General features: G+C 40.5%; 1 long non-coding RNA gene across 1 annotated transcript in view; it reads right to left on the reverse strand.

Moving 5' to 3' along the window:
• LOC145438227 (uncharacterized) overlaps positions 1-26,384 on the reverse strand; it is a 442,041-nt gene that overhangs the window by 304,494 nt on the left and 111,163 nt on the right. The gene's annotated exons all lie outside the window — the stretch shown is intronic.

Consider the following 26,384-nt stretch of genomic DNA (forward strand, 5'->3'; position numbering starts at 1 on the left):
TACTACCAATGTAACTCCCAACTGTCTGTATGATACCTTCTATATGATCACCGTGATGTTCATCCTCCTTATTCCGAGCAAGAATGCTAGCGACCACAAAAAGAGAGACAATCCTACCCCAATTTTCTTGGGTATCTTTGAAAATTCCATCAGCTATCATCAGGAACATTCGCTCGTCGGGTGAATATTCTTCATATTTTTCATTGACTTCTACATCACTATAGCGAAGACGTTTGGAGAGCGCGTTTACGATAGTTCGGTGTCGCACAAACATTTCATCCCCAACTCGCCGTAAGGTTCTCTCTGCTTTCGTATTTGCCCTAACGCATGAGGCGTCGAGTTCGTACATGATATAATTCCTAGCCAAGGAATATGCTACGGATATAATTTCATCCTTTTCTTTAGTGAGTGAAGGTGATACTCGTGATAATTCCATGGTTTGAGGATAATAGCGAGTCAGAGTTCATTTCAATAGCGTCTTAGGGACTTTCAAAATGAGTTGCTCACCACAACTTACAATTTATCGACCATACGGCATGAGTAAAGCGAGAATTCGTAGGCGAACATCGATCTTTATAGCGTCTAAGTTCTATCCCAGGGGTATATGTACTATCCGAAAGTGACGAAGTTCTATATGATACATTGTATATGCACTATCCAATAGCTTATAATTACTATGATCATCGAGGCATAAGCAGCTCCGCAGAGCCTATACCCTTAACATGAAATTTGTGTATACATTTTATATGCAAAATCTATGCTATACTGCAGCGTATTCGGCTTTAATAGCTCCTAACATTATAGTAGCACCGTCGCAGCTTACATTATAACGTTATTAGTCGCCGCTGGCGTTTTACTATCGATTTATTTACCCTTATTCTAGACATGCAAAAAATTATGCAGGTATTAGTATTAAGCTCTACTCAGTAAACTGCGATCTGAAATAAGTCGTAGGGATGGTACTACAAAAAATAACTATACATCGTTTTGTATGGCCACATATTGTAGTGTTGCGACATAGACCGAACGCGTCAGTGCAAGTTTTGAAAGCTGGAAAAGATACGCTCGTATTATTTGATTCGGATATTAATCCTGCGGAATCTCAAGTTATTCGTAGTCATTGGAAGGATAATTGCATCATAGATGTGCAGGAAAAAGAGATCTTCCGATTTGTGGGTGTCGTCAATATTCAACGAAAATCCGACCATATAATTGTGCGCGGGTCCCATTGTTGAAATTGAATTGATTAGCGTGGCGTTATACATACTGCGCTGTATCAAAAGCATCAATGCCAGTTGAATATCGTCGAATGGCTGTCTATAATGTTAATGACATACAAGAGTCCTAGTTATCTAAGCTGTGGATTTGCATAGCTGCTTGTTGATATATATGGATACAAGAATGGAACTCGTGAAGCGACATCGAAACATCAACCGATCTGGAGGATTTCAGCAAGTGAATCGATGCAATGACGCACAATGATATCATTGATATATTATGCTCTTTTTCGAAATAAATGAACTCGTACACTATACAATGCTGTTTCAATGAGACTGAGTAAGTGTCAGCTAAAGTATAAGACATAAGGTCGGCAGTGAATCGTTATATTATGGGAATCGATCCGACTTCTCGGAATCGTAATTAAATGAATGTATCGACAGACAACAAGTTAGTTGAAAAGTAAAACTAATCTCAGTAAAGTAAAACTAAGTTCCGATACACTATAGTTTAATTTTTTTTTAAATTAATAATCCGCATGAGTCAAGATGTCATTTTTTAGGTATTATTCATCACCGCGTGATTGTACTCGTGGCATTCTTACTAACATTCTAATTATTGATAACACGTACCAGGAACGGATATGAGCTACGTGCCTTTTTCTGTGAGCAGTCGACGTTCTAATTTTCCGTGATACGACCTAGGGGGCCTATCATTCGATCGGTACCAAGCACATATTTCAACGGTGCATAGCTCAATATCTGTATAAAGCATACTGATCATGAGAGTATATCAATTCGGATAGCAATGTCGAACATTGATCAAAGCGATTCGCTACCTAAGCGTAGTGTGGACCCTACAAATTACGCTACATTCAACTGCGCTTGCATCGGTACCACAAGTAGCATAGAAATAAGCGAAGATGAAACTCGGATGGGTCCCATTGAACAGTACCAAGTTATGATAAATAACAGAGGGGAAAAGATTTATGAATGCTATGCGAAGCATAGAGATGTAACGGTCTCCCCATTGAATGATCCCGTTTTCTATAACATGGTACGCTATGCTCGTAGACTAAGCACATTTATGCGGTGGCCGGATAATATCAATACCTCCGGAGCCGAGCTCGCAGACTGCGGATTGTTCTATTTGGGCTATAAGGATCATTTAAAGTGTTTCTCACGTGGAGGGCTGTTTCAAAATTGGTTGCCGTGCGATGATCCCTGGCTCGAGCATGCAAAGTTTTATCCTACGTGTCCTTTTCTTATAAAGCGCAAGGGGCTGCAATATATTCGTAATGTCTGTTATGCGACACCTAATATAAGAAGAGGCTCGACTAAATTTGATGGCGAGGTGGAATTGCGTGATGACTGTTGTACTTATGTTTGATATTTCTTTTCAAAGAATGAGTCTAGCAATCCGTGGAGATACTATTCTGGCCCAGGGGCCCTATAGAAAAGACTTGTATCTTTTTAATGACATCACAAAATTACGTATCGAAGCTTCGAATGGAGCAGAATTGACCTCGGATCAACTCTTTGTACATTCCACAAACGGGAGCATTCAGAAATATCGAGCCACTCTGAAGCATGAAGGAGGTTTGGTCGTTACGTATTCTCGCGACGGGATCGAGCATTATCAACCTCTGAATCCGGCTGACGAATTCGTCATCTATTCACCCAGCGTAGTTGTTCCTAATCCCGACCTTCCGCTCGTATCGTATATACTACAAGCCAGTGATCGCTACATCAAACAAAACGGTCAGATCGAACGCAAGAACTCGGAACGCAGCGTCGGATGGCAGCAAAGCAGAGTACCTCGAAACATCAACCGATCTGGAGGATTTCAGCACGCGAATCGACGCAATAACGATCAACGATATCATTGATATGCTCTTTTTTCGAAATAAATGAACTGATACACTATGCAATGCTATTTCAATGAGACTGGGTAAAGTGTTAGGAGACATGAAAAGCGCTGAATCGTATGAAATGCGGTGACTACAGGGTTCAAACCTAAAACCTAGATCAAGATAGTTGGCTGATTCCTCTGTGATGACGTTATGAAATCGAGTTCAACGGTTTAGCGGGAATTCTTATTCTCAAAAAACAGCTTAGTACACATAATCATGATATTGTAGCAATGGGCGTTATATAGGTCACGCGTCAATTTCTTGGAATAGTATTCGGCATTATGCGCGGCGCATGAGCTGTCGCATGATTGCAGGCATTTATGGTTGTGATATCTGCATTAGCATGTTGCATTCGCAGAATTCCACGAAATCATTGAGTAATTAATGATGACACAGGTGTTATAGTACACACGAACATAGTCTTACATTTATGTGTTATTACTCGAAAAAGGTGTTGTCTCGGAATTTAAGGGAGAATCGGCGGTTATATTCTCAAAACAGCTCAATACGGCTAGTTTGCTCAATAGCCTGGTGGTGAGCGACGTGAAATTATACCCAACCAAACCAGGTTCGATTCTAGCTAAGGTAAGTTTTGATGTGGCAATGCGCGTCATAGGTGCTGCAATCGACATCGCGCTGGTTGATGCTGTGCACCGTATAGATGCGGCAATCAATGCGGTGATGATGTGGCAATAGATGATGTGGTACTATAGGTGTGGCGCTTGATGATGTGGCACAGATGATGTGGCAATGGGTGTGCTATAGGTGCGGCAATGGGCGGATGATGCGGCAATAGGTGTGCCATAGGTGCGGCAATGGGCGGATGATGTGGCAATGTAGGCGTGGCAATTAAGGAGACGTGGCCTTCTGTGATTGGTGCGTACCAAAGCCAGCTAATCATACTACTGTCGATTTGTAACAAATTTCGCTCAATTCCAACCAGCAGAAGCGAAGTCATTGAAGCACAAAATTTAGATATGAAAAAATTTGTAATTACGGTGGCCAATTCTCAATTGTTGTCGAACTCCCACCGAAATACTGGTATTGAAAATCTAAAATTTTGGTCATCGATATAGTATAGATTCTGCCAAGTGGAATTGAGTCAAAGTTGGTATGCAATCTTGATGGAAAGTTCTGACTATACGTCCGGCAGCACACAACCATTCATTACCCTTAGCTATAGATAGCGATATGACGAAACGAAAGACTTCCTAATTTCAAAAATAGCAGTTTGTCTGCTGCGAATAAGTATACAGTAGACCAGGGGTGGGGAAACTACGGCCCGCGGGCCGCATGCGACCCGCAGCATCGTTATGTGCAGCCCGCGAGAGTCTAAAGCAGTGATTCCCAACCTTTTTGTCTTCATTCCCCACTTCAGACTTATTCCGAGCCGTCATTCCCCACCAGCAGGACCTTGAGCGCGTGAAGCGCGAAAAATTTATATAATTCATGTTTGAATCGGTCAATATGATCGGGAATTGCATATATTTTGCTATCAATTTTTTATCCCCTCTCTGATCACGTAATCAGATTTACCGGTAGAGCTGAGCGAGGTGTGTTGGAAAAGGTAGGACCCCCAAATATGAATTTAACATCTTCGGGCAGACCCGTTGATATATTGACTTCGCTACATTACGCTATTTCGTGACCTCCAATATCTGCTATGTCAAAAGACATGGAAATCGCCAAAGCTAAAAGGCACACACGATTTCAAATTGGTATCGCTTTTCTGGCAAATAAATTTTCCCTGCGGGATGGCATTTCTCCTGTGGGGTTCAGATCGCCAGGCCAGGAACATTCGGCGCCAGCCATATAGCCGCCCATGGATAATTAAACATATCAAAATTTTCGGTCAACACATGGGCATTCCTTCTCGGCCAAGGTCTTCTTGCTGCTGATCGTTCTGGCACATTTCTCGGTGCCCCAAGTTAAATGGCCTATAGCTTCATATATGTCTTGGTGCGTCGTGGCGCAGTATTGGCCGACGCCGAAGTCTAAATTTCTGTAAATTCTATCATTTTGGGCCCCTTCGAGCTCGCCCCCCCCCCAATTGGGGTTACGGTCCTGTTCGCCACTACCCAACACTTTTGTCATCACAGAACAGCTATTTGCTGTTTGACTAAACAAGACACACAACCACACCAGTACGCAAGACAATCGCTAATAACTGCAACGTAAAACGTATTGTGAACCGATACCAGTAACGCTCAAAATTTCGTGAAAGAGTCATTTCTTGTCAAACTAGTCGTGCTGGATGCGTTTGTGACGCCATCATTGGCAATCCAGAGTTAAAAATGAGGTTTTGTGAACACCGCGCAATATAATTTTCGATACATACATTCCAGAGCAGTTAACTGGTAGCGGTGATTGCGCATATGTCTACGTGAATATGATGACTGTCCTGTAGATAATTTTGAGCAAACGCGTTTATTCCCCACCAGAAACCATTGAATTCCCCACTAGTGGGGAATTCCCCACCGTTTGGGAACCACTGGTCTAAAGAAACTTATTAAAAATATTGATAAAATGCGTACTAAAAATTGAATTAATGCAGGGACTTGATTAAACTATTTATTAGTATATTTCACAATGATAATTATCAAAGGCAGTGGTTCTCAAACTGAGGGGTTCGACCCCTTGGGGGCGTGAAAGCATCTGAAGGGGGTGCGAAGGTGACTCAAACTGAAAGTTTTTTTGCGCTTCGCGCGAATTACATCCTATTCGTAGTCATTGCTCTGTATTTGGTCTAAATTTCATATTTAAAAATCTATCTTCCCCAGTCGTAGCCTTCCATGCCATCAGACTAACCGTTATAGGTTTGCTAGCATCCTGGTTTCGTTTTGTGACATGACGATAAGGGGCGCGAAATCTTTCACCATCACAAGGGGGGGGGGGGGGGCGTGTCTTAAAAAGTTTGAGAACCACTGTTCTACGGTAAATACTTCCTTTGTCTTTTATGTTTAATTTCCGGCGCGACATTCCGATCTCAAGGCCCACGCAGTTTGAAAGGTTTCAAGTGCCAAACATCACAGAAATCCTAAACGAGATTGACATAATTCGGATCACGAGTGTGATTTCAGATTGGCCACTCCTGTTTTAATTATTTCAGTGCTGTGCTTATAAAAAACGATTCGCGCGTGTCTTAGGTAGATTCGTTCTCTGTATGCGAAGAAATAGGGTATTTATATTTTATCTACACATAGTAGAAGCGTGTTTGAAGATAACATGTATATGATGCTGCAAGCATTGTGTGTCCTCGAATTGATCCAAAAGTGGATTTAGTAAACAGATCGCTGCTAACAGATTTAAATTTCAATGATTTTCTAAGAATTGGGACACCCGACTTTCATCTCTATAGGCAGGCCGTGTTATTTTTGGCATATGCCAAAACTGCCAAAATAACTTATTTTTGGCATTTTTCGATTTTTATTTTTGGCAGTTTTGGCATCGTCCTCTAAATAGATAGTTTCAGCCTCGAATTAGTCACAAAAACGCCTAATTTGGGCTAGTTTGTCAAAAGACACCACAAAATGTGCAGCATCCACGTATAATCAGTGCCTACAAACAACAAGAAGAAGAACAAACCTAACGATTTCATAAGTTAATAATATCAAACGAAACCACAAAATGTGCAGTATCCATCGGAATCGATGCCAATAAGCAAAAAAAGAAAGAAAAGCCTAACAAACACGCTCAACAGCTAATTGTTACAGCTGTTGAATAGACTTAAATCGTTTGCACTGTAACAGTGCTTCCAAACTCAGGTCAGCTAAGTTTCTCCTAAATTAATTTCTCGCCCAGCGAATCTAGGAAATATCGGCTTCAACAGTAGCCGTTGAGGGAAAGAATGTTGCCAGTCATCCACAAAAGGTTTTCAGAGCTTCAAAATCTATGGAGGGCCGAACCGGCTTCCATGCATCATGAAAAGAGATCACTTCGCCAGTGCCATCGATCTCATCGTGGAAAGAATTTTCTCCCGATCCTTTTCCAGGAGTTTCCTGTGTTGTCTCTTAACACATTCTATTTAGTAGCCCGACTATCATTTCTCCTTCAGTCTACCGATATGTTTTCGGAGGACTTTTGTCACTTCAGGTGGCTTAAATATTACCAACTCGCATGGAAGATTCCTGGAAAGGTTAGCTTGTTAAAGAACATTGACGCAACAAGACTGTCTGGCAAAACGAGACTATGCAGCTCAGAAATAGCCACACAGTTTGTTGCGTCACATTGTTAAACTCGATCATAATGCAAAAATCGTGGTTGATTTTGGGGGTTCCAGTTCCATGAACAGAATATAATTTATACTTTAATAATCAGCACTGCGGCAGCTTCTCATTGATACCCGTTTTATCAAATTTAGCGCTCGGCAAGCCGCTCAAAAACGGTAGTAAAATTGCCTTTGGACAAATGGAAAGTATGACGTAAACCAAATGTAGTCAGCCGTTCAATTTCGCTGTGCCCGCACCATTTAGGACACCATGCTTTCACCCCTGATGAGTGGGCTGAACCCAGATTAAGAAACCTGCCTTTCACAAACGCTCTTCTCGCTGGTAACGCGGTTCTGTTAACACAACACCATGAACGAAATACACTATTTGGCAGGCCGTGTTATTTTTGGCATATGCCAAAAAATGCTTATTTTTGGCATTTTCAAATTTTTATTTTTGGCAGTTTTGGCATCTGGCTCCTGAAATGCCAAAAATAACACGGCCTGTCTATAGGTTATTGAGGTCGACCAGCCTATAGAATCTCGCCACTGTTTCTGACGCGTGTACGATATGATCAAAGCACTTTTTGTTTTGTTTTAAATAGGCATATATATTATCTCCATGTTCTCAATATACAATTAAATACCGATATTGCGTTTGGGTTTAAAATACCAATTTTATATAGTGCGTCCCGCGAATGGACTCAGATGTTGAATGCGGCCCGCGAGCTCAAAAGTTTGCCCACCCCTGCAGTAGACTGTAGAGGCTACAGAAGCAGACATTTCCTACAATGACTTGAATTCGAACTCAACATTTCGTATTATGCATTGAACTCGAGACCAAATCGAAATGGACTCGAGTCAAAAGTTGAAATCAGAAAATGACTTGTGAATCGGAGGCTCATGACTTGGTGACACTCCTGTTTAGAATATCAATAATATTGGTCCCATGACACTCAGCGTAGCTAATGTTCTACAAAATAGAGGAATTCGTTATACCGGTTATCTGGCTGTAGGAATCTCACACAATAACTATGTAATCACACAAATCAAACTGATGCGTATGTACTTACGTCTCTCGATCACATAAGTCCCCGACATGATTGCAGCAAGCATAGCGATGATGATGGTTCCAAAAATGATGAGTATAACGGGCTTTGAGTTACTGCATAATCCGTTAGCGGAATGCCGATATCTCGCGATGTCGGTAGCAGACATGGGGTGATTACTTCATGAATGTAATCGATTGCGATTACGATTACTTCGGAATCACGCGATTACGATTACGATTACGATTACAGAAAAATCAGAAAGTAGTCGATTACGATTACGATTACATTGGAAAATTAATCACGATTACTCACGATTACATTTGTTTTGCTTCTTAGGACTATAATCTTAAATGATATATTGGAAGACAATACAAGGATTGCGATGAAAAGGCTTAATGAGATATCAACTCTCTTCATACATCATGTGTCATTTGCTTATTACATCATAATATACCAATTGCCCAACTTTATAGTGGATGATTTATCGCTCCAACGATTTGCATTATTGCCAGGTCTTTACCTGCCGCACCCCAATTCCTTAATAGGGTGGGGAGAGTGCTCGAAGGGGACTCAAAAGCATTTCGTAAACCAACATAAATTGTGGAGCATTTTCGAGAATTTAATTACTTCTTGAAAATTTTCTTCGAGCTTTGCGATTCAAATGTCTCTAGTGCAGGGGTCACCAACGCGGACCAAATGAGTCGCCCACGGTCGCTGTAGCAAATATACAAATGAGAGATTTGAAAGTTGAAGCTGGTTTCATATGAGCAGCAGTTGAACATGGGTCGGCCGACCCCAAGGAACATACGAACGCAGTCGCTCGGGGCATTGCTTGTGTTCGCCCACGCGGCGGCTAAACGGGAATCTATAGTTAATATTCCCGAGTCTCGACGCGGAGATTGGCGCTTCGACGCGCACTGCAGCAACGCAACTGAGCCCGGAGGAGCTGGTGTGAGTCCCGGCGAGTGAGCGTTTTTTGTTCTTGGTAAGGGGCGGAAACCCGACCCAGTGCTCTGATTGTCTTACTCTAAGTGAAGAAATCCAACTGAACACGGATAAACGGTGGGAGTAAGTGCTAAGGTAACCCGTCGGTCGTCGCAATAATCAGAACACACTACACAAGAAGTAGCTTTTTGTTTCAAAACGGTTGGTGAGCCTTGCTCCAGTAGATAGCTGGGTTTGACAAGAATACCTCTTCCTCTCAAGAAAAAGCATGCATAGGCTATTTTAAGGGAACAGGCATTTCGGAGCCGGTCACTACCGTGCCACGATCCCTCAACGCACCAAAAGGCATATGCAGTTTCGGCCAACACGCAACTCCACGGGATGTGACACCAGTGTTGGGATCAAGCCACTATACCTCCAAGTCATGAGTCATTTCGAGTCATTGCACATTTTGACTCGAGTCAAGTCATGTCAATCGATTTTCGAAGGTGACTCGAGTTAAGTCAAGTCACTCGATTTTTGGAGATGTCTCGAGTCAAATCGAGTCAAGTCAAGTCAATTCACGAGTTAAGTCACGATTCAGGTCAAGTTACCTTGTCGAAGTATGAGGTGTGAATACGTCATTGCATTTTGCTAGCTGTCTGATATACAGATTGAGTGGTCATTGATTTTGAACCGATGATCGAATATAGAGTTTAATATACACGCTGTATCGCTCACATATACGTAGAACAGCTGAACTACCTAAGTAATTGCATAGCCTAAGTTTATAGTTACCAGCCAAAATAGAGAATAGAGAAACAAATTGATAAGAAGCAATACATTACCCATTTTTAAGTTGATATGGTACAATTCGAGCCTGCGCTAATGGCGCTATATTGTCCTACTCTATCAACTATATTCTAATTCAATTTCAATAAAACAAGAGGTTTGGTTAAGGTACGAACAGAGAACAGAAATATACATTTTGCTATTAAATTACTTTACTATACTAGTTTACGACAACGTAAGCTGTAAGCTTCGATCACTTCGCTTGCGGTCAATTTATTTGTGAGAGAACAATGGAGGCTCAGTAAAACGCACGATCATCGAATGCTTGGTCGCTATCACGGGTTACACCTGCGTTTCGCGAACAATCCGAACATATGCAAGATACAGTGATTTTTATCAACACCGATTACTTCAGTGGTTCCCAACCTTTTTCATCTCGTGCCTCCCTTGGCTGAAATTTTAGCCAAAATTCCCCCCTTAGGAGAAATCTGCCCGATGATTAAAAAAGGTCATTTTTACGGGCTAACACCTGTTGACTCGGCGGTACCGGGTGTTTGTATCCAGCAGTGCTGTAATAACACTTTGTAGACCTCCAAAACCAATGGTCTTGGTCTCAATCAAGCAAATTCTGGAAGACTTGACTCAACAGACCCCCACACTTCCATTTGTGTTCTCGGCTTACCATGCACCAATCGCTAATATAACTGCTGTGAAAAATCAGTATGCATAAATTTACTGGTCTCCCGATTTTTTTTCTTAAGTTTGCGTATGCATTTGGCCAATAATATTGGTACTTTCATATATAGCAGGGTTGACCAGACTCGAGTCTGACTCGAGTCACCATTTTCTGATGACTCGACCTGACTCGAGTCATTTTCTCAAAATACGAAAACGCCTCGACTCGAGACAATCTGTGTATTTCTCGAAATACGTAAACGACTCGACTCGAGACAATCTGTGTATTTGACTCGAACCCAGCCATATGACTCGAGACTATAAGACGGCCAAGACCGACATTTCATTGTAATTTCGAAGAACAGTAAAATGACCGCCCTATTGGAATTTCGTCTGTTGGTCCTGGTACTTGAAAATGCGACAAAAAACTGCTCAAAGTGAGGGAAATTACTATATCATCAATCCAAATCATTCAATATCACCAAACAGGGTTATAAAAAGTGGGTTTAACAAGACTTCAACTGGAAACTGAGCAGTCAACACAGTGACTTGGACTCGGACTCGAGTCATAATTCCATGACTCGGACTCGACTCTCTGCTAGCTGACTTGGACTCGGACTTCACTCAACGGTGAATTGAAAATAACTCGACTTTACTCGAGTCAAAACTACAAAGTGAGATTGACTTGTGACTCGGAGCCTCGTGACTTGGTTACAGCCCTGATATATAACATACACGCGATGAGATTCCCTGCTGGAGCTCATTGAAATTTAGGACACCGATTACGTTTTGTCAACATTGCACCAAGTTTAACACACCTTGTTTCAATCGGGTAGCTGTTCACTAAAAATAAAGCAAGGCTAGCGATCTCTTTGACTTGAATCGATGACGTTGGAATATTTTATCACTGTCTGAAAATGTTGACTTGAAAATATAAGATAAATACTTTCACTAGAGGCATTGTTGTGATAGATTCGGCACGACATTTGCTCGCTTAGGATATATTTGACTGAGAGGCCGTCGCTGGCCTACAAAATTGTCTTGCGAACTGCAGCACATCCGAACTAGTTTGAAGAAAAGGGGAATTTGTATGTGAAAAAGAGATTTCAAATAGCATTTGAACATACTTTCAGCAAAAAAGCCATAAGGAGCATACGTTCGGATATAACTGGTTGACTACATGACAGTTTAGACATGAACAATTTGGGAAATCCGTTACAATTCTAAAGTGGAATTCCTCCCTAAAAATTGCAAAATTCCCCCCAAGGGGGGAATTCCTCCCCGGTTGGGAACCACTGGATTACTTGATGACTTGAAATTGACTAGTGAATTTTGCTGCGAGTCACGAGTCAATCCACATTTCTGATACGCCGAGTCAAGTCAAGTCAAGTAATTTTAGCAAAGTGACTCGAGTCAAGTCAAGTCATACGAAAAAGGAGACTCGAGTCTGACTCGATTCAAGACATGACTCGAGTCATCCCAACACTGTGTGATACCAAAGAAATACCTTGGCCGAAACTTAGGGTATTCTTCCATTGTCAATAGCCGCGCTGGGTGGGCGTGACTAATAACTCCGGTCCTTCCAATCTGGGCCCACAATGCAAATGCCACCCGGCGCATCCACAAAGGAATAAAGCCATGACAATTTGTGTGTGCGTCTCACGAAAGATATTCTTTTAGTCTGCTACGTTTGGGCGAGTACAATATCTTTTGATTATACAACAGACTGGAGGTCGCGAATTAACAACATACAATAAAGTAATTATAACAACATACCAGATGCTATGATTATGAATTACGTGCCCCATCTCTACAGGTGAATCTGACACTCGGGGCAGAGAGAGGTTATAAATGAATACTAACATGATGCAATTACCAATATTATTGACCAATTCAGTTATGAAAATTGACCAACGGTTGGACAGGTGGAAGAATTGCTGTTTTGGCTGAATTGCTGATTCTAGCTACAACCCACCGCTAACATGTCAGGCTATATAAGCGGATGGTTTTGGCGGCTGGTCGAGATGCTGAGTAACGAACTGTGAAATAACGATTGACGCCTGTTTCAAGTAGTTATATGAGAATAAGATATAGTGAACATAAAATTTCTGCCTTCAACTTCATACATATACTGCGAGCTGCTGTTACGAGAAACGGCTAAGCACGGCTCGGTTATGATATATATCAGCAGCTGTTTATTTGTAATGCTTCGTTGTGGAAACTGCAATGTTTTATTCAACGAGTACAAAATTCCGAATCTTCGTCAGGTGCATGTGCGTACGTAGGCCTCCTGCTCGCCAAGCGGCAACGGTAAACTGCTTTTAGCTACGCACAACCAAACATCAATACATAAGTTACTATTTGAAACTATAGAGTGGTGATCAATATGCTGCTGCGAGGTAGGGGCTTCTGTAGTGTATTGATAACCTGATATACACCACGGGTGGTGTTCTTACAATCACACTACAATGTCCATCGCACGTCTGTTTACTGTGTGTGGATACTTCTTACGCAATGACGAGCGGACCTAATACTTCTGACGTAATAATGAGTCAGTGGCGTTTGAAATCAGACGTTTGTGCTATCGCTAACGCGGTATTAAATCTCATTCTTGTTCACGAATATTCAGTTTATGTCATAGTACTTGTACAAACAAAAAGTAATCGTTCTTTCACAAAAAATCGATTAGATATGGGAAGTAGTCGATTACGATTACGATTACTTCGGAATTTTTACGAATGTAATCGATTGCGATTGCGATTACTTCAAAATGCTGGAATCGTCGTAATCGATTACGATTACGATTACTTCGGAATTTTTACGAATGTAATCGATTGCGATTGCGATTACTTCAAAATGCTGGAATCGTCGTAATCGATTACGATTACTAATCGCGATTATCCTATGTCTGGTCGGTAGCAGACGAAATATCTTGGCGTACATGGGACGTTTCGTATAGCTCATATTGATTATTATTAGCAGTCATTGTAAATCTGTAACATTGTAATTTCAGCACTAAAATTATTAACTTTGAAGAGAGGGTACGAAAATATGTAAATGTCCCATTGTCTTATCGTCAAATAGATAGTAGGTATTGTATGCTGATCAAGTGATATGGGTGTGTTCTGTACCAACGCAGCACTATGACAAACCACCTCAGTGTTTGTTTCGTTCCCTTCCGCCATTCGACTGTCGGTCGAACGTCTAGGGCTGCATCCCCATATCATCACCCTATCCGACATGTCGTATGTATTTGCTTTCCATTTGGTATCTACAACAAGGTTGTGCAAACGTTTCTGCTCACGGGTCATATTCAATTCCTGAATGCATTCACGGGTCTCACTGCAGTAAAATTAGGAATATAAGCCAACACGTAATATTTTATTTGATTATTCAGTGACCGAAGACAGCGCTATAATATTTATACATTTAAAACATCAAATACCTAGGCTACTTGGTAATAACGCACGGTAAAAAATTGAAGTTGTACGAAATCTTCCACAAAACAATCCATAATCTTGTTGATATGCCCTTCGAGCTTGCCCCCTCCCCCCAGCCGCGTTTATGGACAAATCTCGCCATTGTGAAAAATTTATGTTCCATTCCATCTCATACAATTGCATGCTATGCACTGCCAAAATGAATCCACAGTAATTTCAGTAGTGGATAATATGTAAATCGACTTATCTAGATTGGCTTGCCCGACGGGTCATGACACATCGCGGTTTCAAGTCAACGGGGTGGACTGGTTGAGAAATGCTGGCCTAGATCAATTCGCTATAGTTTTATCTCGCATTCACAATATATTATGCATTTATCCCTACTAATCTTCAGTTTTTGTCTGACTAATTTCCTTCAGGAAGGCGACAAACGCCACTACTGCGTACATAAATAGCCTAATACTGCTAAGCGCGACAATTTACTGCGACTAGTTTTGTGCCGGACTACGTTGCTTTCACGAATATAAAGGAAAATGAAGGCATATCTCCCCTATATCGCAGCAGCAGTAGCCACAGAGCACCAAGAGATAGATATGTTTGTAGTCATCCGCTGACGTGGTGTGTGGCAGGTGGCTTCAGATCTAATCATTAGGGATGGTGTCAACCTCTGAAAGGTTGAGGTTCGTGTGAACGCGAACCTTTTTGAAAGGTTCTGTGTCAACGTGAACGTGAACCTCATGACGTCACGTGACGTCATATTGCTAATTCCAACTCTACATTTCAGTGAAGTGATGGCCTATATTAATGTACAGTTCGACCCGATACCTAGCGACGACTCGGGCCACATAATGCCACAGTACTGAAGTACATACTTACATTTTAAACGTCGCCAAATGTATCATCTGGGGCGATCAAATGATATAAAAATCCGATAAAATCAATTTCTTCCGTCGCTTTGCTGGCAATTTCGACGAGGGCTTGCAATGGAATATAAGCTTACGTCTCAACGGTCTAGGTCAGACCGGACATTGTATTCGGCGTCTGAGTATTGTTACATTGATATTCAGCAGAGTGTGAAACGGGATTCTGTACTTGCTACCGATATTACCCCTTAAACAAGTTATATAGCAGTAGCCAACACCCCAATCACACGGAATTGGATTTTATGATACAATAAACATATGAAATCAAGATCTACCCCGTAGCGGCAGCTTCCTAAATACTCAGAAGTTATGTAGTATTTTTTAAGCTGTTTGGAGGATTGTTATATTGCAACTTTTTGCAACTTTTCCCCATTTTTTTATGCAGCTTTTTGTATTTTTTCCATTCTGTTATGAAACATTTTGTAACTTTTTTCGATTTATCATGCAAATCTTGGCGATTCTTTCAACTTTTCATGCAACTAACATTTTCCAGGAAATATTTGGCGCTATACGTAATTAGATCGCTGATTATTTCAGTGACGTATAAATTTGAGGTCCTCTCTGATTCGACGTATATTCAGGCTAAACCGCCTATAATTGTATTTACATTTGGTCAATTGTTCGCGTTTTTCATTTTGTTGAAGTCGACGATACTGAGTTTTGCTACTGTGTCATGCATGGATACGTACCGATTCGAGTATCTCATACCCTAAAAGTTTTAAGGGAATAGCACAAGTCCATAAATGTAACTTTTTACTGCAACTTTTGTAAAAAATAAATGCAACTATCCACGGATTTGACTCCAACAAAAACTTGCCCTAGTAATAATTATAGCGCGCAAATATCTGTTCACTTCGGCTGGTGCGAGTCAAAGTCCATGTAAAGCTAGGATTAGTGGTGCGTCAAACAAGTTTTTACAATTGAGTCGCATTGGCAAAAGTTAGGGAGACACTGCACTTGAATTTCATATTTGGAATATTTGAATGATTCCCTGTCAGATAGACTAACTAACTAACTAACTAACTATTATTTTACGATTTTCTACTTACAAACTCATACGAATTTTCATCGGCCCTCATCCGCACTACGCTTGTTATCCGCGAAGCAATTTCTTTATCCAAACCAGTGTGTGCCATCCCACAGGTTGAAAAGCACTGCTCTATATTTCTTCACCTCATCTTTTGAATTTACTGTCGACCCTCATTCGCCGTAACAGAACACCACAAAAATTTAGTTTTAAAGTTTGATTTTCAATGCAATATTGATGAAATTCCATATCAGTACCGTTCTACCTGCTGCTTGAGATCGTTTCTTATACTTGTTAATATCGACGTATCGTACAACCACGAAATATTTAGGTTGAAACCAATTATACCCGAGTATCAATAACACTCGGAGGTATCCGAGAAACCAGAACATCGTCAAATGAGTCATCTTCACTCATACTAATGCATCACAAAGACCAGTGTAGGCCTGCAGTAAACAACGACCATACAATATGTACAATATATACACTACATATGACAGTGTAACGATGGCTAGACATTTTCAACAATTATAACATCATTTATATCTGTATTTTATATCTCTCCATCCTCCTCGAACGACACCAAACAGTCCCAGCTCTAAAACCGACGTTAATGCAATTGACTCTCCTGTTTTAGTTATGTTATCCATGCTAGGCGTGAGAAAGCTGATTGTTGAGCAAATTTTGTGATATACTAGGAGTTCTTTCAGGCGGTTCTAAGCGACAATTTGTTACTATTATTTCAAGTCAATCAAATCATGAACCTGCAATAGATCGCAATCATTACTCAACGCAAAAAGAGCTTGTCCGGGCTTGTCACTGCGGATAACATCCTATGCAATAGTTACAAGCGGGAATGCAGAGTGGCGAGAATAGTAACCCAATAACAGTATTATATATATCTTATTCATTCTTTGCCTTTTTGTCCTTTCCGAATCGATGACTTTCCAAAACAACAATTGTGATACCTAGAGCGAGAACGACGAATCCTCCTCCAACAATCAAGAACGGAAAACCAATGGTATTTAAAATCCTATCAATCCACCAAGCTCCGACTTTGTGCAATCCATTACGTAGCAATTCAATAACTTTCTCCTCTCTTCTTTCTCTGGCATCGTCGCGACAAATTCCAAATTCGTATATTCTTCTTTTTTTCTCTTCCTGATCGATATTTTTGTCAACTTTTGTTTCATTGCATAGTTTTTTGTGGAGCTTGTCAATTCCGAAGGGAATTTCGATGCAACGGAATAACTAAAAACATCAATATCCAATTGTTATGCTCTAGTCACGGTCACTGCCTTCACTGTATTGCTGCTCTTATCAAGATCCTGAGCAAGCTCTTTGTTTGTATTGTTAAAAGACACAATATGTAGCATCGTAAATACGTAACTTCAAGAATAGACGTGACCTGGTTGACAAGCTACTGCCATCGGTAAAGCATAATTGCAACAGGTAAATAAATAATATTGACACGTACCTTCTCCTCCCCTTCATCCCATTTTGATTTCATTTCTTGCGATACTTCATCCTGTAATTTTCATACATACATTTACCTACGAGACAGAGATGTGTATGACACACATTCAAACCAGTGTTGGGATGGCTCGAGACAGGACTTGACGCAATTTGACATTTACATTTGGATAATGATGTTGGGGGTGCTTTTTTAAAATATATGTTCTGTATGCTTACAATACGTAGCCAGCTTCTATTTTCTGTGATTTGGTAAAGCAGGGCAAAAAGTACAGAACACGGTCTCAAAATGTTGAGTTGCTTATCGGGTGAGTTGCATGAAAACTGCATGGCTTGAACACTAATTTGGCAGCTGTTATTAACTATTTCCAATTTTGTTACAGGCACGGGCAAAATCGTAAGCAAGGATATGTTGTGCCTATCTTAGTCACCGTCAACATTTTGCTTTGATGGTGGCAACACAGAATACAATGATGTCTTTAGCTCTGACTTACAAACCACAATTGAAATTGCACTAACGAATTGGTAAACATTGCCAAATCACCCAACCCATAATTTGATTTTCGCCTATATGCTTTCATTCTTTCTAATTCCGGGATGGAGATGATTCATTCTTTTCTTTTGTTTCAGGTACGCTCCCATAAGATACTAATAAGCCATTCCTCCGCTATGCAATGTTAGGCAAGTTTAAATTATATCTGATCTTTTCGCAGGCCTTTTTGCAGGACATACTGATGGAAAAATGTGAAACTGTGCATGAAGTTTTTATTTCTTACTAGAACACAATGAAACAGAAACAAATCTGGTTAAGCAAGAGCATTGTTCATTGAGGAAATGACACAGGACATGTCCAATGTCTGGGTCTGCGATACTTGGATTTCCTCACCAGGTCTTATTGTCATCATAACGCATACCATATTCTGTATCACCCTTCATATAGTCAGCGTGCATATCACAAAAAATGTGGTGCGCAAATAAAGATGCAAATATTGTCCTGGTGTTTTTGGACCTGGATTGCAGATTCTGAGCAAAGCCGAACATCGCGCCTTACGCGTGTGAGTAAGCGTAAGCGTGCCCTCTATATCGCGTCAATTATAGCGATTCCTTGATTTCGCTTGAATACTATTTCATAAATCAATATGATCAAGTCTGTTGTGGAATCTGTTCTATAATGGCACCGATTTCACGTGATTCAGGCCTGTCATATCTTTTGATAACTCGGCCTAACACGAATGTTTTAGTGCAGTGGTTCCTAACCTTTTTTCCTCCAGCGCCCCCTTCAAAAATTATCGTGCTCCAGCTCCCCCACCTCATATTGTAAGGACTGTAATAAAGACAATGGATAACAGGGGGCGCTTCGTCAGCCCCCCTAAAAAAGGATATTCTTGGGCACCCATAGCGTAATAAACCAAACTCATGAGAGGGCTTGGCTACCAAGAACCCCGTCGCGTGATTTCCATGGTCAGCAAAGTTTATCTGGCCTGATTGCACCAGGAGCCAAAATTTTCTATAATGCATTAATGAAATAGGTTGTTATTGCAAATAAATGTCACTATAAACTTTTCATTCTGTCAGCTCATTTAATCAGATTTACCAGTAGCATTGAGTGAGCTGGTGCACTGGAAAATGAAAACCACGTAATTAATAATTGAACATATTTTGGCGTGCCCGTTTGTACAATTAAATCGTTACATGTTATTTTGTTACCTCTTGTCCGGTATATAGTCAAAAGTTATTGAAACGCATAAACGTATTAAACTGAAGTAAGCACCTGATTCAAAATTGCAATGGCAAATAATTTTTTCTGATGGATGGTATTTGTTCTGTGGGGAGCAGTTTGCGACGACATGATAATTCGGCACGAGCGATTCAAGCACCTATGGACAATTAGACTTATATACATCGAAGTTTACGCTCAAAATAAGGGCAATCCTCTTCAGCTAAGGTTTTCTCGCTGACGATCTTTGGACACACTTCTCGGAGTCCGATATTCACCGGAACTTCAAATGCCTTTGTTCATCGTGGCGTGGTAATGGCCGAAGCCGAAATGTTCATTTCTATTTTCTCTAATTATGCGTATTCTTCCGTGGGGGAGTCGTAAAAACATGCTGTTTAATTTATGTTCATTGTTCATTCACGGAAATAATTTAGGGCACACTTCGAGCTAACCGATTGGGAGTTTGGTTTGCAGCAGTCTCGGTCTTGGTAAGAGGTCAGAGTTCAGTCGGCCTTTTTTTAGGATTTTGGTATTGGAAATATTTCGCGCTTCAATCGCGCTCGAGCACCATTCGACCATAATGAACAATGTAATATTCGTGTGTGGTATATTCAGGGTCAAATCGAGGTTGTTATATTAACAATCGGGCGCAGTCTCATACCCTGTGGTTCGAACCCTACCATTCTTACGTCACACTACCTATTTCATCTTAACATTTCGAATTGCAATCTTCGTATTATACTGAAGGCCACTACCGATGAGGATCAGTTGAAAAGCTTATAGTGAATATATTGCGAATATGAATGTGTTGTTCGTTGCAATATTCAAATTCTGTACCACAAGGAACCTATTTAAATACATCGTACATTGTACCGCATGCATAATAAGAAAATCTTTCTCCACTCCTCTGTAGTACCCCATTCACGAGTGAATTGTTTAAACTGGCCCAGAATGATTATACTATCCCCCTCAATAGTGGAACTAAAATCCCAATCACACACTGTGTGCGGGAATTTGATCATTGTGTTTCGCGAAGCGAATGGAGCAGCGAACGATCATAAAATGCTCAGAAGTTTTAGCATATGATCTACCAATCTTACGCAATGTTCATGCCACGCGGAGAAGACTATTCGTTAGTTTCACGGAGATTAACTTCGAGCTAGTCCATTATTATTTATAACTTTGTTAAACCATGTTATTTCGCCATTCCCAGAATAATATGCGGCATTGAAATGATATCAGTATCGCTCACGCGTACGAGGCCATACTAAAAAAATATCTTTCGTGCTGAGGCGCACGTGATTGTGAATTCTTATTTCTTCACGGAGCGCAATAGTTACCCTTGTGGAGCGCACTTGTACCTCGATTTCAGACTTCGGTGATAACACTACTTGGCCCTGACAATGTTCCATCTTAATTTTCACGAATCTGCGCTCCTGCGTGGTCCATTGGATAACAGTGCGCAACAACTATATAAAAAAAACATCATTTCTGATTTTTTGTGCGCAGCGTAGATTTTCTGGGCGCAGAGACCGTTTCAGCACTGCGCATTTGCGCACGTGCGCAGCTTAGAGGGAACATTGGTTACCATACGTCCTCCTTTAGGAGGATTTGTCCTCCATTTTCGGGTTTTTGAAAAGAACGCCTAAATGTCGTCCTTTTTGAGATTTTGTCCTGTTTTTTTTTTTAATTTTGGGTAAACACAGGGCAAAACTCGACGGAGATACAGTGAAATAGCACTGAATTAACGCTCAGGCGTGTATTTCGGGAGCTGAGCGAAAGTTGACTTTTTTTAGTCAACCAACTACGAAGTGGGACAAATTTTCAAATTATTCAGGATTTTCCACCGGTATTCTAAGTTTGAAGATTTGACAAATTGTCGTCCTTTCCCGATTCCAAAATATGGTAACCCTACTATAGATCAGGCCAGCCATGATATCTCATGTCCATACCAGCTGTTCACGCTAATGTGACCCCAGGCCCGGCCTGGTGGAGGTGATATTCAAGACCAGCGATTATAGCTTGTAGACCTGTACGAGAAAGCGTTAAATCAAACCAGCTACAATAGCGCACAGCTGATATCAATGCCTCGATTTTGCATACAAATAAATAACTATCTCAGTTGGAGTGGAGATCGCGTGCCGCGGTACTGTATACAGTAGGGATGGTGCGAACCCATGAAAGGTTGAGGTTCGTGTGAACGGGAACGGGAACCTTTTTGAACGGTTATAAAGTGAACCCGACTGTAAACCCATGACGTCACGTGATGTCATATTTGCTAATTCCAGCTCTAAATTTTAGTGAAGTGACACATGACCCCTAACGACGACTCAGGCCACATTTTGCCACAATGCTCAGGTACATGCTGTTATTGACTTTGTAAACGTCACCAAATGTATCAACTGGAGCAATCAAATGATATATTAAAATTAATCCAGTAAAATCAATATCTTCAGTTGCTTTCCAAAAGATGTCGACGAGAACTTGCAAGGGAACATAATTTATGCCGTAACGGTCTAGGCCAGATCGGACAATATATTGGGTGTCTGGTGATTTCTACATTTATATTGAGCAGAGTGGAAAACAGGTTTCTATATTTGCTACCGATATCACTTTATGAACAAGTTATTAAGTAGCCAACACCCCAAGCGTACGGATTTGTTTTTATGATACAATAAACATATTAGTTAAGATGGATCCCGCACGGCTGCTAGATAATTTCACATTAGACAACGATGTATTTTTGTATCAGCGGTGGCCAACCTTTCTGGTCAAAGGGCCACATGGAATTGGCGAACGATTGCGTGAGCCACTAACCGCGCGAAGCGTCAAAATTTCTCAAAGTTTATCGGTCAATAATATTGTTACTTGGATATATTGCGAGTCTGATGTAGCCTATATTGCTGGGCTCAGTTTGTAACGACAGGACTATTCACCGACTGCACATATCGATATCGAAAGCTACGACCAACATGAGTCAATCATTTGGTGTCGAGGTTTCATCGTCGACGGTCTTTATGCAAACGCACCGTCGCGTGATGGACATCAATTTCTCTTGTAATTGCGAATATAACGTTAGAAACAATCTGGTAAATCAGGCGTTTCTTTTTCAAATTTGAGAAGGTAACGATATTAAAATATTCTACCTTATTGTAATGGACGAAGATCTACCTAAAATGTGAATGGCCCATGGATCTGCCAATGCGTCGGAACTGATATTTTATTCCTCAACATCCTAAATATTGCCCAAGTATTGCCCAAGTTGGCTTTGAAAGTTCACAATCCGGGCAATCCATTTTTAATAATATAATTAATTTCGAGAATGACGGGTTTCAAACCAGAGTTGGATCAATTACAATATTTTAATTCCTGATATGTAGAATACCCTTTAATTAAAAAATCTCGAACGTATTCGAACTATTCCTAATCATGAGTACTGAAAACTACAAGCACAGAAAAAAGTTTCAAGCGACTGTCAAGAACCAAAGGTTTGAGCGACTAACAGCGGATAGGCTACAGGACAGTCAATGAAATGTAATCAAACGATTAGGCTACTCAGAGCTGAGTCAGGAAAATGAAATGCAATTGAAAGGCGTCAGCGATAAGGATGATACCGATAATGTGCGTAAAATTAAATGAATGCAAAAGGAAAGAACTTCCTAATACCTAAAAATTACAATATTTAGGTTCGCATTGACATTTTCACCTGTTCGGAAACTGTTAGATTGCATTTGGTGAACATTAGGGTGCAAAAAGTTTCTGGCCTCAGTAAATTTGGCCGAGATTGGGGGTGAGATTGGGATAACATCTCTACAAATGCGTGATCAAGTTTGATGAAGCCTTGGTTGGAAACTTGATTTTTTTGCTATTGTTGCAACAAGGCTCGTTACTGGTCAGAGATTTAAAAAAGCTTTTACTGTGGTGTAGGAAAAGGTTCAGCACAGGTTTCAGAAGAGTTTATTTGTTCTTCATCCATTTTTAAAATAATAAGACTTAGTTTAGCCCACCGGTTCTCTAAATTTTTTAGATACGTACCCCATTATGACAATGAATATTTTTTGCCCCCTGTCGTCATAGCACACAATGAAACCAGAAAGTTCGCAATCCTTACATATAGTTTGATGGTATTTAGGGAAATACCACGGAATACGACAGAAGAATCTAATACTTTGTGCGAAGGTTCGTGCGTGATATTCGCAATTTCAGAATTGTCTTTGTGATAAAACTAATGGTAATTTGAAGTATCCTATCTTGGAGCTTTGGTAATATTCATGAACGATTCGCGCCATACTCAGCGACTGCTCGTCGGCACTGAAATGTATTCCAAGTAAAAATTAAACAGACTGTCTTTATCATCGAAAATATGCGAAGTGTACACGAATTCGAACCACACAGCTTCATTATATCACTATACTTGTGATCCCAATGCACTGCGTCCTTCAACACATTGGAGATGCCGACAAGCATGCACGAAACTCTGATTCCTTGTCAACGAGACAACTCAAACAATTGAATGAGGATGTTTATTATATTGAGGATGTTTACCGTTCCTACTAAAACGTGCAGAACCCATTGGAATAAGTTGCATATATAGAAAAGATGAAGTCGCAAAACCACTTTATGCTTTTCAAATGCGCGATTTGTGACAGTATTTCAACTCTCGCACCGCAAAAGAGCAAAGAGCATCAGACCAATGTTCCAGTGTTAACTGAACTATACCGACAACATATCACCGGATTTTGCAGCACTCCCTCATGTGAGCAGTGGCAGTGACCGGACCCTGTTGAACTTTATTTATTGTACCGTTATCTAATTAAAATTACATTCAATATAAAACATAGGGGCACGTGTAGTCTACAGCAGTGGTTCTCAACCTTTTTCACCTAGCAGACCGGTAACATTTCAAAAAATAAATGGTGGGGTGGAATTTCAAAAATTGAAATGAACTCAAAATGGAACGTATATAACTGTTTTTGCAATCATATGGTGCTACAGAATGACATTTTAAAGGTTTTGATCGTACTTAATTATGTTCATGATGGTATCCAGATCCATATGATTTTATGGTGGTGATTCCGTTGAGTCAAAGTAAAATTGCCTTACCCAGATAAACGTGCTACCGCCGAGAGTTGTTAGTCTTTCGCGCCGCAGGCCCCGTATTTAACCAATCACACTATCTCGAATATTCTTCTTCTCTTCGACAATAACGAGAGAAGAAGTGCAGTCAAACCAAGCACCTTGTCGTTCTACCTTGCTCATGGCCCACTACCATCAGGCGTAGGCTACCCTGGCTAATATACGAATACAAAACACCCGACAATAGCTATACCTGGCCATCAATAAAATCAAGGGGAAAAAGCACTTCATCCGTCCCAAAAAAAACGTTGGTCTTGGAAAATCCATGGGGTGATGAACCAAATTTCTTCGGGTTCCATTCCCCACGACCCGACAGATAGGATGGATATTTTCACTAGTATTTGTGAGCACATTCCTTCTACTCAGTGTAGGCGGAGAGATTTTGTCATCTAATCGCACCGGTCGCGAAAATTTTCTATAATTCGTTACTGAATCGGTCAATATTATTGGTAATTTTGAATTGCATATATTGCTATAATTTTATTCATCCCCTCAAAATTATCAGATTTTACGGTAGAGCTGAGTGGGGTGTCGTCTAGGAAAATCTGGGTAATGTAATTATTATTTAAACATATTCGGGCGGGCCGGTTGGAATAATTACCTCGTCACATGTTATTATTTCGTGACCTTGTCTGTTATATTAAATGGATATTGAAATCGCACAAACGTGCAATACTAAAAGAAGGACACGATTCCAAATTCCTATTTTCTCACCGGAGAATATTTTTTTCTCTGTTGTATGGCATAGGCTATGTCCTGTGGGGTACAGATTGCCAGGACAGCGAGATTCGGCGCCAGCCATTTAGGCGCTGATAGACAATTAGACACCGATATATATATATATATATCGAAGTTTTCGGTCTATAAAGGGCAGTCGTTTTCGGCAGATTTTCCCGCTGCCAAATTTTTAACACACGTTTCGGAGTCTCATGTAAGCCCAAACTTCATTATGTGTTGGTGCGTCGTGACGCGGTAATGGCTGACGCCGAAGTGCCTATTTCTAGAAATCATGTGTATTTCTTGAAGAACACAATAATGAAGACATTCTGTGACAATAAATCGCGCGAATAGCGATATTTTTAAATAGGTTGACTAAAGTTTCAAAAATTACTCAAAAAGGAATTATTGGAAAACGAATGATCGCGCAAACTGCACTGTTTAGTGAATCAGATTATGCTGGTCGCTTCCATGTCATCATATGACACGGCGTCAAATCGAACATGTTTCCAGACTTAATGTTATCTTAGAAAGTTCTGCATCAGTTTAAAATTTGAAGTTTCATTTCTTTTTTCACTGGACAAGCCTGCAACATATGGCATCTTGAAATGAAACTAAAAAATTGTAATATACCTGGCGGACCGGCAGGAAAGTTATCGTGGACCGGCGGTTGAGAACCACTGGTCTACAGTACATCGACAATATTTTAGGAAGGCATTGGATGTGCAATAAGTGGTAAGCGTCGCGCTAAGTAAACATTTCCTGTACATGTACAGTGTAAACGTTGCGTCATAGGAAAAACCCATGCAATACACAAATATTGTTACGGAATTTAAGTAGCGAACTGTGCGTTCATTAAACAACAAAGGTTATAGATAAGTAGCGTATTCTTACGATGCAGCCACATTGTTAAAAAAGATTCCTTTATATTTACTCACCATAGTTTATTTATTGCAAGTAGCCAAACTACATTGAAGTTGTCAATGTTTTGAATGATCTGTTAACTGAACTATCTATGGAAAAGCAGAGATATTTTTGCAACACGCCAAACACATTATGAGGATATATCTCATTTTTATAGGCATAGGTATAGGCAAACTCGATATGCATTTGAATATCAAAACTCCGTTATCTTCATGTTAGCAAGAAAAAAGAGAACAAGTCCAGCATT

The sequence above is a fragment of the Botryllus schlosseri genome, chromosome 4 (genome assembly GCF_051294905.1).
Source record: "Botryllus schlosseri isolate E-star chromosome 4, Bs_hap1, whole genome shotgun sequence".
NCBI classification, from domain to species: domain Eukaryota; kingdom Metazoa; phylum Chordata; class Ascidiacea; order Stolidobranchia; family Styelidae; genus Botryllus; species Botryllus schlosseri.